The sequence below is a fragment of the Stegostoma tigrinum genome, chromosome 6 (assembly GCF_030684315.1).
Source record: "Stegostoma tigrinum isolate sSteTig4 chromosome 6, sSteTig4.hap1, whole genome shotgun sequence".
Taxonomy (NCBI): Eukaryota; Metazoa; Chordata; class Chondrichthyes; order Orectolobiformes; family Stegostomatidae; genus Stegostoma; species Stegostoma tigrinum.
Genome location: NC_081359.1, coordinates 112,206,345 through 112,222,361, shown reverse-complemented (window position 1 = coordinate 112,222,361; position 16,017 = coordinate 112,206,345). Strand labels below are relative to the sequence as shown.

General features: G+C 44.6%; 1 protein-coding gene across 7 annotated transcripts in view; it reads right to left on the bottom strand.

Moving 5' to 3' along the window:
• Nucleotides 1-16,017, bottom strand: part of stim1b (stromal interaction molecule 1b) — a 130,003-nt gene that overhangs the window by 71,240 nt on the left and 42,746 nt on the right. The window contains exon 1 of one of the 7 annotated variants that reach the window (XM_059646889.1): nt 13,155-13,249. The exons of the other annotated variants lie outside the window; for them this stretch is intronic. The gene's annotated coding sequence lies outside the window, so the exon portion shown is untranslated. Of the gene's footprint in view, nt 1-13,154; nt 13,250-16,017 lie in introns of those variants that run through there. 7 annotated transcript variants of the gene reach the window in all.

Here is a 16,017-nt window from a genome sequence, read left to right as displayed (position 1 = left end):
TGAAGTGGAGTGAAAAACTTCCAGCTGGGAAATGGGACTAGATTAATTTAGGACATCTGGTCGGCATGGACGAGTTGGACCAAAGGGTCTGTTTCCGAGCTGTGCAGCTCTGTGATTCTATGGCGACTGCACACCAAACACAATCAGATTGATTGAGAATTCAATACAAAATAAAGGTGGCCATGCTTCAGTTGTACAGGAGTACTGTGTACCGTATTGGTCCCTTGTCTAAGGAAGGATATAAATGCTGTGAAGGCCCTGCAGTGAAGATTTACCAGACTAACACCAGGAATGGACAGGTTGTTTTATGAGGAAAGGTTAGACAGGATTGGTTGGTATCCACTGGAGTTTAGAAGAATGAGGGCCTGAGGGGGCTTGACAGGGTGAGCTTGGAGAAGATGCTTCATCTGGTGGAGGATTTAGAAATGGGGCACAGTTTAAAAATCACAGATCACCCATTTAAAACAGAGATTAGGCAAAATTTTCTCTGAGAATTCTGTGTTTTTTGAACTCTCTTCCTGAAAAGGTGATGGAAACAAGAACCCTTGATTATTTTTGGGCAGAAATGGATAGATTCTTGTTGAGAAAGGGTTGAAAGGTTATCAGGAGGGAATGTGGATTTGAAGGTTATAATCAGATCAGCCTTGATCTTATTGAATGATTATGCATGCTAGAGGGGCTGAACGGTCAAGTCATAGAATCATAGAATCCCTGCAGTGTGGAAGCAGGCCATTCAGCTCAACAAGTCTGCACCATCCCTCCGAGAGCATCCTACCCAGAGCCACACTCCTACCCTTTCCCTAAAAACCTTGCAACCCCCATGGCTAACCCACCTAATTTACACATCTCTGGATACTATGGGAAATTACCCACAGCCAATGCAGCTAAACTTTGGTCTGTAGGAGGAAACCGGAACCCCTAGAGAAGACCCAAACAGATACAGGGAGAACGTACAAACTCCACCCTGACAGTCGCCTGAGGGTGGAATCGAACCCGGGTCCCTGGCGCTGTGAGGCAGCAGTGCTAACCACTGAGCCACCGTGCCACCTTACACTTACTCTGAATTCATACGTTGGTATGTAGAATTAAAACATTGGTTCAAGTTGAGGCTTTTTATTATGGTATAGGCAAAACATTGTTGCAGTCAATTGGTTAGCTCATCCTAAATGTAATGAACTGGCACCATGCTTAAAGCATGCACCAGCATCGCCCAATACTTCAGACATCCCTTACTATGGAGCGGCAACTGCAGGCACTTTTAACAGGCCAAAGAGAAGGGGCCCCAGTATTGTTCAAATAACTCACAGTGTGGGAATTATACAAAATGGTTGATGCACAAGCAACTTCCAAAGCCTGTTAATACTTGCTTTAAATTAGTCAAATCTGAGGAAGGTCCGGAAAACAACTGATCAACATTACTAATATAAAGCAAAGAATCGGAGGCGCTGAAGATCTGAAACAAAAACAGAACTTTCTGGAGAAAACCAGCCAGACTGGCAGCGTACATGGAGAGAGGAACGGAGTTAACATTTTGAGTTGAATGACCTTTCTTCAGAACAGTACAACTAAATGTTTTAATCATCTATGTCTGCAGACCTCAAATATCAAAATAAAAATGTGGTCTTGATCCATTTGAGCCGACAGTAAGTGTGAACGAGTTGACTGACAAATAGTGCATCAGTGGGAAGCTCCCAACAGTTGCTTCACGTTTTTAAAAGGTTCAATCATTGAGATGGACTCTTCAATCACTATTTCTTCTCAAGATAACAAAGGCGACTGGAATCCAGACAAACAGTTGTCAAATGCACAGCATAGGAGTTACTACTTTCTGGAGATCATCACCATTAGCCAGTCTCCTGAAGTGTGCAATATCTTTCATTGCTTTGAGACTGTCACCAGAAATTCCCAAAGTGGCTATCTATGACTACTGCAGTCCCATTTTGACTCCAGTCAAAGCCCTAATGAAAAGACTAAGCTGCCAAAATCCAGAGCTTATGGAAATACCAACTTTGAGGTCTCCTAATACGAGGATCTAAAGAACGCATCATCTAGATAAAAGCAGATACAAATTTTTGGAGTTAATACTGGTGCTGAATTACAGATAGTGCAGGAATCTCTTGCCATGAGGAACAACTGCAGCCAGAAACAGAGAGCAAGGGATAGAGACACATGTTTTGAAACTTGATTCAGTCACAGGGATCGCTGGAAAGGCAGATTTCAGCTTCCCATCGGTAGCTGCCTGTGAGATGGTGATTGGTGGGAGGCCATCCCCTTGAATCACTGGAGCTGTGTAGTGAAGGTGCTCCCATGTGCTAAATAGTACAACACAGGTTTACAAGGATGTTAGATAATAAAATGTGAGGCTGGATGAACACAGCAGGCCAAGCTGCATCTCAGGAGCACAAAAGCTGACGTTTCGGGCCTGGACCCTTCATCAGAGAGGGGTGTTTACAAGGATGTTACCTGGTCCTCCAGGGGTTAAATTATGAGGAGAGATTAGACAAATTAGGCCTTTATTCACTTGAATTTAGAAGGTTAAGGGGTGATCTGATCAAGGTCGCCGAGATTTTATAGGCTCATAGAGTCATACAGCATGGATATTAACAGGGAAAGACAGGGTGGATAAAGATAAACTATTTCCATTGGTTGAAGATTCCATAACTGGGGGCGCAGTCAAAGAATTAGGGCCAGGCTGGTCAGGAGTGATGTTAGAAAGCAGTTCTACAACACAGAGAGTAGTGGAGATTTGGAACTCTCTTCCACAAATGGTGGTCAATGCTAATTCATTGGTTAAATTTAAATCTGAGATAAACAAGTTTTTATTAGGCAAAGATACCAAGGGATATGCGCCAAAGGCAGGTATATGAAGTTAGACCACAAAACAGCCATGATCTTACTGAACAGTACAGCAGGCTTGAGAGGTTGAATGGGCTATGCCTGTTCCTAAGTTCCTATCTCAACAATCTTCAATTAACTTTAAAATTCCCATCCAAAATATATGAGGATAGGCCCTTCATGGTTCCCTTAGCCAAGGATCAGGTTGACAAAAACAATGTCTCTCCAGCTAGGAAATGACTGATCAGTATGTATGATATTAATGCAATGATTTGGGAGGATCATGCCACTTCAAAATTATATTCATCTGTAAGATAGATTTTCAATCAGTAATAAGTCGAATGGTTATGGGGAGCAGGCAGGGAAGTGGAATTGAGGTTTAGATGAGATCAGCCACCATTATATTAAATGGCAGAGCAGGCTCAAGAGGCTGAATGGCCTACTCCTGCTCCTAGTTCTTATGCAATTCAATTCAGGCAGGGCATTAGGTACCACATGCCAAACCACCAAAGGAAGCCATTGCAGGACTTTTGGAAAGGAGCAAAACCACAGCAGGCACAGTGGCCCAAATGACCTATTCCTGCACTGTATCCTTCTTTGGTTCTAGACTGATCAGCCTGAGAAAATGGATTGGCCAACAGATGGGATCACACTCACCAATTCATGCACTATTATAGAACTACTAAGGTTGGTTAAGTCAGTCTGCATCAATCTGAACAATCATACAGGCTGGTGTTAAAACAGTCTTGTACTCGAGTGGGTAGACAGTGCAATGACAGCCAAAGTTCAGGATCAGTGCTGAAGGCTTGCTGAGGTGAGTTCTGTTGACAGCAACACAGGAATAATTATACACAGAGAGGTCCAAGGTATGGGCTTGGACAGTATTTCATCCAAAATATTACACAGGAGCAATTACTTTAAAATGGGGACTTCAGTAGATGGGTTTGAACAACAGCAATGGTGGAAAACTCCCCACTTGTAGCATAGTGCAGATCCAAAGACACTCAACAGGTTTACACAATCCAGGGCAAAGCAACCTTAACCTTCATGCTTTACTCCCTCTACCACCACTGTAGAGTAACAACAAGATACACTGCAGAAGACGCTTTTGACATTTTGACTTTCAAAATGCTGACATCAATCATCTTGAAGGGCTGTGCAGTTCCGCTCCGGGCCATTCACCAACCACCTGACTTGGAAATATATCGCCCATTCCTTCAGTGTCACTGGGTCAAAATCCTAGAACTCCCTCTCAGTAGAGCTATGTCAGTACCTACACCAAATGGACTATCTATTCAAGAAAGCAGCTCACCGACATCTTCTCAAGGTTAACTCGGGACAGGCAATAAATCCTGGCCCAGCCAGCAATAACCACTGCCCATGAACAATCAGGTGGGACACTTTCCACACCCAAGCTTGTTGAGCTGATTTGGGTGGTTGTCACTGAAAGCAGGATGTTTGGTATGAGCTGCATGCTCTTAAAGTTCACCTAAGTATCATCTACTACTTATACGTATCAAGTATCTTTGACATCATTAAACTTCAAAACTTCCTCTACACTGCACTATTACAGAACCAACTTTTTAAACTAAGCTAGACAAGAAATAGATTAGGACAAGTAACCAAAAGTTTCGTTAATGAGACAGATCCTGAAGACCACATTAAAAGGGAGAGAAACAGACTAGTAGACAAGGTCTCAGTTTTCCTGCCAACTGAAGGTTACTACCTTCAACAACGAAGTACTCACCTCAGCACTGCACTTGAACAGGAGAGCTAGATTCAAAATCCAATCCCTGAAATGAGTTTCAAACCCACAGATTTTCAGCTTAAAGTTAAAGCATTAGAAATGTTAACAAGAATTGAGATGAGAACTTCAGTAAGGGGAACTGAAACTCTGAGGTCTGAAAGTTACTAATTCCAACATTCCCTGCAGATTTATTCCAGGGCTAGTGCTGACAAGCACATCGAGTAACTGTCCTCCCCCTCTGTAGTCAGCAAGAGATTTGAGGGAAGTTCGACATAAACACTAGACTAATAAATGCTCAAGGCATTTGGCTTGACTATCAGTAACAGTAAACACCCTTGCGGTATTTCACATACTGATGAACACACAAATTAGGTGCAGACAAAGGAACAGGTCACTTGGCCCCTTATACATGCTCCACCATTAGATAAGATCATTGTTTATCTGATGATTGCACATTCCCCAGCCACAGGCCCTGCGCAAGAACCTAGCTACATACACCCTAAAAATGTTCACAGACACTGCATCCATCACTTTCTGGCGGTATGCTTCTGAGTTCTAAAGACTCTCAAACTGCTGCGAGAAGAGGATTTCTCTTCTGTGCATGAAATGGGGAATCAATTATTTCGAAACACTGGCCTGCGGTTCCAGATTTCTCCACAGGAAGAAACATCCTCTCCACATCCATCCAGTCATGACTTCAATCAAGTCACCTCTTACTCTTCTAAACTCCAGCAGATGCAAGCTCAGAATCTCCAACCTTTGCTCATAAAATGGCTATTCCAGGTATTCGTCCGGCAGACCTCATCACTTTGTCCTTTGCCTGACATGAGAAAATCTACTTGGATTTTTGACAGGCCTGGTGAGCCTCACAACAAGCAGAGGAAATGCTTCAATCACATCCTCAAAGTCTCCTTGGGGAAAAAAATGCAATATTGCAAGGAAAGATAATATCGGGTGATCAAGGAAACAGAAAGCAGGGAACTGCAGGTGAATTATTTTAACAGGGGCAATTCCGGGATTGTTTTGAAATGAATACAGCAGGGCATATAAAAACCTCGATGCAATCAAGCTGAGTCAATGTGGTTTTGTAAAAGGGAAATCATGATTGACGAATTCTTTGTCGGTTTTGGAGGAAGCTACAACAACATAGATAAAGAGGAATTTTCTAAAGAAGGGACAACCCAAAACCTCAACTTTCCTGCTCCTCTGACACTGCCTGACCTGTGTTCCTCTAGCTCCACACTGTGTTATCTATAGATAAAGGGAAACATGTGGATGTGGTTAGAAATCTAAGAGGCCTATGACTATGTGCCACTGAAGTAACTATGAAACACAAGAGCTCATGGTATAGGGGCAACATGATAGATTGATTAGGATGCGAGTATAGACATAAATAAGTCATTTTTGGGTTGAAAGATGCAATGAGTACAATATCACAGGAACCTGTGTTGGGGCCTCAATGATTTCTAAATTATATCCATGATTTAATGAATGAACTAATTGTATGGTTGTTTAATTTGCTAATGACATAAAGAAAGGTAGGAAAGTAAGTTATTAAGAGGATATAAAGAATCTGTAAAGGGACATATGGCTAAGTAAGTGGGACAGAAATTCGGCGGATGAAGTATAAGACTATAAGATGAGGAACAGAAGTAAGCCATTTGGATTATCAAATGTGCTCTGCCATTCAATTAGATCATATTCAACTCCATGGTCCTGCCTTTTCCCCACAATCCTGGATTCCCTTACTGAATAAAAATCTGTCTCAGACTTGAATATATTTAATGATCCAGCCACAACAGCCTACAAGGTAAAGAATTCCCTCGAGGTAATGGGAACTGCAGATGCTGGAGAATCTGAGATAACAAAGTGTGGGGCTGGATGGACACAGCAGGCCAAGCAGCATCTTAGGAGCACAAAAGCTGACGTTTCGGGCCTAGACCCTTCATCAGAGAGGGGGATGGGGAGAGGGTTCTGAAATAAACAGGGAGAGAGGGGAAAGCGGACCAAAGATAGATAGAGGAGAACACAGGCGGAGAGGAGAGTATAGGTGGGGAGGGAGGGAGGGGATAGGTCAGTCCGGACAGGTCAAGGGGGCAAGATGAGGTTAGTAGGTAGAAAATGGAGGTGCAGCTTAAGGTTGGAGGAGGGGATAGATGCGAGGAAGAACAGGTTGAGGAGGCGGGGATGAACTGGGCTGGTTTTGGGATGCAGTGGGGGGAAGGGAAATTTTGAAGCTGGTGAAATCCACATTGATACCATTGGGCTACAGGGTTCCCAAGCGGAAAATGAGTTGCTGTTCCTGCAACCTTCGGGTGGCATCATTATGGCACTGCAGGAGGTCCAAGATGGACACGTCACCTAAGCAATGGGAGGGGGAGTTGAAATGGTTTGCGACTGGGAGGTGCAGTTGTTTATTACGAACCGAGCGGAGGTGTTCTGCAAAGCGGTCCCCAAGCCTCCGCTTGGTTTCCCCAATGTAGAGGAAGCCACAACAGTAGACTGCATCTGCTGTACCAGTTGTGGCTTCCTCTACGTTGGGGAAAAAAAGCGGAGACTTGGGGACCGCTTTGCAGAGCAACTACGCTCGGTTTGCAATAAACAACTGCACCTCCCAGTCGCAAACCATTTTAACTCCCCCTCCCATTCCTTAGACGACACGTCCATCATGGGCCTCCTGCAGTGCCATAATGATGCCACCCGTAGGTTGCAGGAATAGCAACTCATATTCCGCTTGGGAACCCTGCAGCCCAATGGTATCAATGTGGATTTCACCAGCTTCAAAATCTCCCCTCCTCCCACTGCATCCCAGAACCAGCCCAGCTCGTCCCCATCTCCCTAACCTGTTCTTCCTCTCACCTATCCCCTCCTCCCACCTCAAGCTGCACCTCCATTTCCTACCTACTAACCTCATCCCGCCCCCTTGACCTGTCCGTCCTCCCTGGACTGACCTATCCCCTCCCCACCTGTACTCTCCTCTCCACCTATCTTCTCCTCTATCCATCATCGGTCCACCTCCCCCCTCTCCCTGTTTATTTAGAACATAGAACATAGAACAGTACAGCACAGAACAGGCCCTTCAGCCCACGATGTTGTGCCGACCATTGATCCTCATGTATGCACCCTCAAATTTCTGTGACCATATGCATGTCCAGCAGTCTCTTAAATGTCCCCAATGACCTTGCTTCCACAACTGCTGCTGGCAACGCATTCCATGCTCTCACAACTCTCTGTGTAAAGAACCCGCCTCTGACATCCCCTCTATCCTTTCCTCCAACCAGCTTAAAACTATGACACCTCGTGTAAGCCATTTCTGCCCTGGGAAATAGTCTCTGGCTATCACCTCTATCTATGCCTCAAATAGTCTCTGGCTATCACCTCTATCTATGCCTCTCATTATCTTGTATACCTCAATTAGGTCCCCTCTCCTCCTCCTTTTCTCCAATGAAAAGAGTCCGAGCTCAGTCAACATCTCTTCATAAGATAAGCCCTCCAGTCCAGGCAGCATCCTGGTAAACCTCCTCTGAACCCTCTCCAAAGCATCCACATCTTTCCTCCTGACCTTCTGAATGAGCCTACCATGGGGAACCTTATCAAATCTTTATTCCAAGTCTTTCTACACCTTCTTATAGACTTTCTTTGACTGCCTATCAACATAGATCAGTCAATTCAAAGACTTAGAGAGAGGTGGGAGAAACAAAGTGAAAACATTCAGGAAATGTTGTTAAACCAAATAATCTATCCAGTTCAAAACTACGTGTCCACGTGGGTTTCCCCCAGGTGATCCGGTTTCCCCTCACAGTCCAATGATATGAAAAAATTGGCCCATTGTGTCCAGAGATGTGCAGACTAGAAGAATTGGCCACAGTTAATGCAGAGTTCTGGAGATAGGGTTGGGGGGTGGTTTTGGATCTGGGTAGGATGTTGTTCAGAGAGCCAAATGGCACTGTAGGGATTCTATGATTCTAGATAATAAATTTGTGAATGTATATCTGTGATCATTAATGTTTATGACAAGGAGATAAAAAGTGTTCTTCAAAAGGGAGTTAGCGTCCTGGAGCAACCTTATAATGTTATCATGGAGCTGTTCATCATGAATATAAATTGACAAAGTGGGTGGAATTAGAACACTCCGAACTCTCAATCTCTGCTCCAGACCACATTACAGCATAGACCTGAACAATCAAAGATATATTAGTCCTTAACTCATGTAATTATAAGTCAAAGTCTGGTATATCTATGACTAAGTACAGCAGTATTTAGTTAATGTATAAATGGGTATAATGTTCCTTTGAAGTTCACACCTGAAAATACCTTTGACCTTACAGGCAGGTCAAGGAGAAGATAAAGAACGAGGTGTGTCATTAAACCACATGAAACAGGAGTCAATACAGTGTGAAGCTGGAGGAACACAGCAGGTCAGGCAGCATCAGAGGAGCAGGAAAGTCAATGTTTTGGGTTTACACCCTTCATCAGGATTGGGGAGGGTCAAGGGAGCTGGTAAATAAATAGAGGGAGGAGGGGTGGGGCTGGGGGAAGGTAGGTGGGATGGTGATAGGTGGTTGTAGGTAGGGAGTGGTAGGGATTGGTCTGTGGGAAGGGTGGTGCAGATAGGTGGCAGAGAAGATAGACAGGTTGTGTCAGGTTAAGGAGGTGGGGATGAGAAGGAGGGTTAGACATGGGTGAGGCCAGGGGTGGGGAGGTTTTGAAACTGGTGAATTCTATGTTGAGGTCACCAGGCTGTAGGCTCCTGAGGCAAAATAGGAGGTGCTGATCCTCCAGTTTGCGGGTGGTGTCATTGTGACACTGGAGGAGGCCCAGGGTGGACATGTCACCCAGAGAATGGGAGGGGGAAGTTGGGAACTGGAAGGTGTTGTCAATTATAACATACAGAGCACAGATGCTCTGCAAATTGGTCACCGAGTCTGCGCTTGGGCTCAGCGACCTGGAGGAGACGACATTGGGAAGAATCGGTACAATAGACCAAGTTGGAGTATGCACAGGTGAATCCCTGTCAAATTTGGAAAGTTTGTCTAGGACCTTGAATAGTGGTAAAAGGGGAGGTCGGGGCAGGTGTAGCACCCAATGCGGTTGCAGGGAAAGGTGCCGGGTGTGGTGGTGTTGGTGGGGAGTGCGAAGGAGGCAAGGGAGTCGTGGAGTCAGCAGATCCTACAAAAGGCAGATGGGGTGCAGAGGGAAATATCTCTTTGGTGATGGGGTCAGATTGCAGGTGGCGGAAGTGGTGGAAGATGATACGCTGGATGTGGAAGTTGGTGGGGTGGTATGTGAGGGCCAGGGGTTCTCTGTCCTTATTTTTGTTTGGGGGAATGGAGTTTGAGGGCAGGAAATGCAAGAGATGCGGTTGAAGGCATTATGGCTCTACAGAGCGAGGAAGTTGTAGTCCTTGAAGTAGGAGTATATCTGGGATGTCTGGGAGTGGAATGCTCCATCTTGCAAGCAGATGCAGCAGAGGTGGAGGAATTGGGAGTAAGGGATCACATTCTTGGGGGGTTGGTGAGAGGAGGTGTAGTCAAGGAAGCTATGGGAGTTGGTGGGTTTGAAATCGATATTGGTGCTGAGACGGTTACTAGATATGGGGACAGAGATGTCCAGGAAGGGGAGGGAGGTATCAGAGATGGTCCACGTGAATATGAGGTCGGGGTAAAAGGTGTTAGTAAAGTCAATGAACTGTTCGAGTTCCTCATGGGAGCATGAGGCAGCACCGATACAGTAATCAACATAGCAGTGGAAGGGGTGAAGGACGGTGCCAGTGTAACTGCAGAAAAGGGATGGTTCCACGTATCCTACGAAGAGGCGGGCTTAACTTGGATGCACACGGGTGCCCACAGCCACCCCTTTAGTTTGTAGGAATTGGGAGGAGTTAAAGGAAAAGTTATTGAGGGCAAGGACGAGTTTGATTAGGCAGATAAGGGTGTCAGTGGAGGGGGACTGGTTGGGCCTGCGGGAGAGGAAGAAGCGGATGAAATAGGAATAGTTTAAAAGCGGTTCTGTGAAGCTTTTTGTTTTAATCTCCCTCAAAGCATTAACTCACCTGATGTTCTAGTACACATGAAGAGATCATGGGTTGTATACCACCGTGATTACAACTTGCAAATGGAGCCATGCCAAAAGTTGCAGCCTGCATCTTTCAAGAGCGTCAACTAATGTTGGATTTCTGCCGTCAGACTTACATTATCAGCCTGCATCTGCCTCCCACGTTTCTGGGCCCAACTTCGGATACCATAGGACCAGGAAATGTGGAGCAAATCTTTAGTCCCGCTGAATCCTCAGAGAAAGACAGTCAAGTAAAAACTGGCCCAACAACAAAAACTGAAGTTGATGGAAAAGCTCAGCAGGTTTGGCAGCATCTGTGAAGAGAAAACAGAATTAACCTCTCAGGTCCAGTGACCCTTCCTCAGTACTGAGAAGGGTTACGGGAAGGGTCACCAGAACCAAAACAGACCTGCTGAGCTTATCCAGCAACTACTGTTTTTGTTTCTGATTTACAGCATCCGCAGTTCTTTTCAGTTTTTATTAAGCAATAACTAGCAATTGGATAAATCATCAAATAACACACTGCTTAGCTTAAGCACCTTTTTAGTGAATCAATAAATGAAGGGATGTGGGGATGAGGAAGGGCTACAAAGTGAGTGGCAAGGGGATAAAGCGAGAAGGTTGGGGAGAGAAATTTATCATCGGCCGGCTTTAATTCTTCGATAACAAAATGTGAGGCTGGATGAACACAGCAGGCCAAGCAGCATCCCAGGAGCACAAAAGCCGACGCCCCGGGCCCAGACCCCCTCAGAATCCTTTCCCCATCCCCCTTTTCGGATGAAGGGTCTAGGCCCGAAACGTCAGCTTTTGTGCTCCTCTGATGCTGCTTGGCCTGCTGTGTTCATCCAGCTCCACACTTTGTTATCTCAGATTCTCCAGCATCTGCAGTTCCCATTATCTCTGACCACATCCTTAATCTCATATTCCACTCACCTCACACTAAGTGATAACATTCCATTCAGTTTCCTTGTGTTTCATGCCCTAGGACACACAGCAATCCCTTCATGTGTCAGGGTTCATAAATAATAAATGATTCCCTTTCTTTAACTAACATGTTGATTTTCTGTTTTACCTAATCGAGAAGTTTACATTTTCTTATTGTCAAGTATTGCTAAAACTATGCAAAGAACTAGTTAGTCCATATGGAATTTTGTGAATAGTTCTGGGTCTCTTTTCTGAAGAATGATGTAATGGCATTGGAGGCAATCCAGAGACCGTTCCCTAGATTGGTCCTGTGTATACTGGAATCTTTTGAGGTGAGGTTGGATATACTGGCCTTGTACTCATTGAAGTTTCGAAGAACAAGAGTTGACTTTATTCAAATCTATAAGTTTCTTAGGAGACCTGACAAGAGAGATGCAAAGAAGTCACTGCCCCTTGTGGGAGAGTCTACGCCAGAGGGCAAAATCACAGTAAGGGGTTGCCCATTTAACATGATTCAAGGAGGAATTTCTTCTCCTTGGCCTGCTGCATTCATCCAGCTCCACACTTTGTTATCTTATATGAGATTAAGGAGGTTAGGCTTGAATTATACAGTGCTTTGGTAAGACCACATCTGGAGTACTGTGTACAGAACAGGTCACCATAATTACTGAAGAATGTTAATGTGTGGGAAGCAGTTAAAATATCCAGAATGAATGGATTGCCTTATGAGGAAAGGCCAGGCACTGGACCTGTATCCTGGAGTTTAGAAGAGTCGGAGGTGACTTAATTGGAACATATAAGATCCTGAATGGACTGGTCGGGGATATGAAAACAATGTTTCCTCGTGGAAAATCTAGAACTAGGGGTAACAAAAAGTGAGAAGCTGGATGAACACAGCAGGCCAAGCAGCATCTCAGGAGCACAATGCTGTGTTCATCCAGCTTCACATTTTGTTATCTTGGATTCTCCAGCATCTGCAGTTCCCATCATCTCTAGAACTAGGGGCCATGGTTTAAAAAAAAGTGGTCAGCCATTTAAATCAGAGTTGGAGGGGGGAGAACCGTCTTTCAGAGGGTTGAGTCTCTTTGGAATTCCCTTCCTCAAAAGGCAATGGATGTCGAATCTTTAAACATTTTCAAGGAAGAGGCAGAAAAATTCTTGGTTACCAAAGATTATTAGGGATTATACTAGAATGTACAGTTAGGTTAAAATCACATTAGTCATATCTACTGAACCGCTGAACAGGTTCAAAGGGCTGAATGACCTACTCTTGTTCTCCGTTTGTACATTTACTCTTCATGAACTTGAACACCTCGATTAAATCTCACCACAGTGGCACCAGCACCTGTACCCACTTACAGTGACAAAGTCAGAAATTAAGACAGGATTCAAACTGAATGCAAACGCCTGCGAATGACTTTATACACCTTCTACTGATGACACCAAACTCCAAAATCTTAAAGGCTGCCAAATGAAACACATACTGGAGGCTCGAAGTAGAAACTTTGCATCATGCACTTAACAGAATTAGAACAGAAGAAACAGGCAACTAAACAGACGCTAATTTTATACAGAAATGGAAGACTCTACTTACATGAATTGCAACTCCTTCCACTGGCAGAAGGTTAAGTGACCAAAGGTCACAAATTTCAGTTAGCTGGCACACAAATCAACGATGTGATGAGAATTCCCCTTCCACACCGAGTTCTGTCAACCTATAAGGTAGCCTGATGTAGGTTTAACAATGACTTCCAAAACAAAAATTGGATAAATACTGGCAGTGATTTTTTTAAAAAAGGCGAAGAACAGCAGGAGGCAGGACTGATTGGATCGCTCTTCCAGAGCCAACACAAGTCAGATAAGCTGACTGGCCTCATTTTGTACAATCTATGGCTGCACCACGCCACAGGGAGTGGAAGTCACAACAGAAAATGAACTGCAGGACGTCTGAAGGAGACTTTATTTTGACAGTTCACATATTTAACACCCCATGGCAAATCCCACCGCACGTGAAGAATGCTTTTGTCTAGACAGGTTAACAAATCTAACCTCTCAAATGTTACAGTCTCATGGCTGTGTCCCGTTCAAGATATATGCAGTGACCGAAATCTATTACAGTACAAAGGGTAATTTGATTAATCAGGAAGCTACTTGTCTTGTTTAGACCAGAGTGTGAAATTCAACTCATCTGGCCCTGTAGTGTGCCACGAGCACTGCACTGTCAGGTGTCATCTTTCAGTTAGGCATTAAATGCAACAGCCACCGCCAGCGTTTGTGCTCCTGAGATGCTGCTTGGCCTGCTGTGCTCATCCAGCTTCACACTTTGTCATCTCTCTCCAGCCATCTGCCTCCTCCAGTGTCACAATGACACCACCCACAAAATGGACAAGTAGCACCTCATATTCCGCCTCGGGAGCCTACAGCCCAATGGCCTAAGCATGGATATCACCAATTTTAAAATCTCCCCACCCCCCAGCCTCATCCCATGTCCAATCCTCCCTCTCAACCCTGCCTCCATGACCTGACACAACCAGTTCATCTTCTCTCCCACCTATCCACCCCTCCCATCTCACTGACCAATCCCCACCATTCCTTACCTGCACTCACCTATCACCATCCCACCTACCTACCCCAGCCCCACCCCTCCTCTCTATTTATTTCTGAGCTCTCTTCCCCCTCCCCGTTTCTGAAGAAGGGTCCCGACCTGAAACGTCGGCCTTCCTGTTTCTCTATGCTGCCTAGCCTGCTGCATCCATCCAGCAGCATGCTGTGTTATCCCTGACTCCAGCATCGGCAGTTCTTACTATCTCACATCCACCTGCCTGTTCAGGTGAGCATATAAGACTCCACTGCATGAGTTAGCAAGGACGTTCTCCTGGTGTCCACTCCAATATTAATCCAGCAAAATATCAAAAACAATGACCTCATCAGTCACTCCAGTAGCGTTTGTGCATTGACAAGCCAGCAATTGCAATGTCTCCGCACAGAAGCACAAAAATTATATTTCAATTGTCATTTGCTGTCTGCGAAAAGATTCACTGATCCAAAATACCTTGCTTTGCTAACGTGCACAATACAGACAGGGACAGTTTTAAATGTACACATTTAACACACGGCACTATCCCACACACAGACAACACATCCTGTTCAACTGTACTACACAGCTTAAGATTCCAAACAGATTCTTATGCACTACAGACAGGGTAATTTGCATTCCCACTGCACCAGAGGTACTGACATGCGAGAGGAAGACATGTGTGGGCGGCAGAGCTTGTATCTGATTGCAGCTATCGATTCTCTGAAATACCATGCAATATGGCGAGCAGGTTCTGTACAAATATGCAAAAGTTAAATCTCCCAGATAAGTGCTCAAGGACAAAGCCATGAGACAGGATCCAAAAAGTGAGTAAAACTTCAGTCTTAGGGGAGGCACAATGCCAGGATTAGAGGGGTTGAACAGTAGGGAGAGGCTGGTTAGACTGATTTTCTCTGGAGTGGAGGCTGAGGGGTGACCTTACAGAACCTTATGAGGAGCATGTACAGGGTAAATAAACAAAGTGTTTTCCCCAGGGTGGATGAGTACAAAACCTAGAGGGCACAGGTTTAAGGTGAGAGAGGAAAGATTTAAAAAGGACCAGAGGGTAATTTTTTCATGCAGAGGATGGTGCGTGAATGGAAGAAGCCACAAGAGAAGTGTTGGAGGCGGATACAACAACAACATTTAAAAGGCATCTGAATGGGTACATGAATAGGATGGGTCCAGAGAGATATAGGCCAATTGCTGGCAAATGAGACTAGTCAGATTGGAATGTCAGCTGGGTGTGGATGAGTTGGGCCAAAGGGTCTGTTTCCATACAGTATGAATCTATGGCTTGATTTAATTACACAATTCGAGTGATAAACCTGAAATTCGTCTTCAAAGTGTTGCATTTATTGCAATAATCTGTGATAGTAGACAGACATCAAGGCAGACTAACCTAGTCAAGTCTCACAGTCTGAAAATATTCAGCAACACTAATTTAAAGTATAAATTACATGCTATTTTTACATTTGGACATACACTGTCATTTGGTCACTTTTCTATTTTGTTTTAAGTATTGAGAATAACACAACCCATAGATGTAGTAGCTTCAACATTAACTCAATGAGCATTTCTGTAGCCAGAGGAGTTTGCCCAGCACAGCAATCTCTCCCAACAGTTAATACGAACTGCACATGCTGGAGAATCTGAGATAACAAGGTGTGGAGCTGGATGAGCACAAGCAGGCCAAGCAGGTTTACAACTTGGCAGCTCTGAATCAGTCTACTTGTTACCCTCTACATTGCTCGAGAGCTGACAAACTTTGTCTGGGTCAATGGAGCCCAGCACAGGAAGTCAGTACAAAGTGATCAGAGGACATTCAATCCCCCAAGAGCAGCTCAGAAAGGTCCCTAGCTCAGAACTGTATGGTCACATA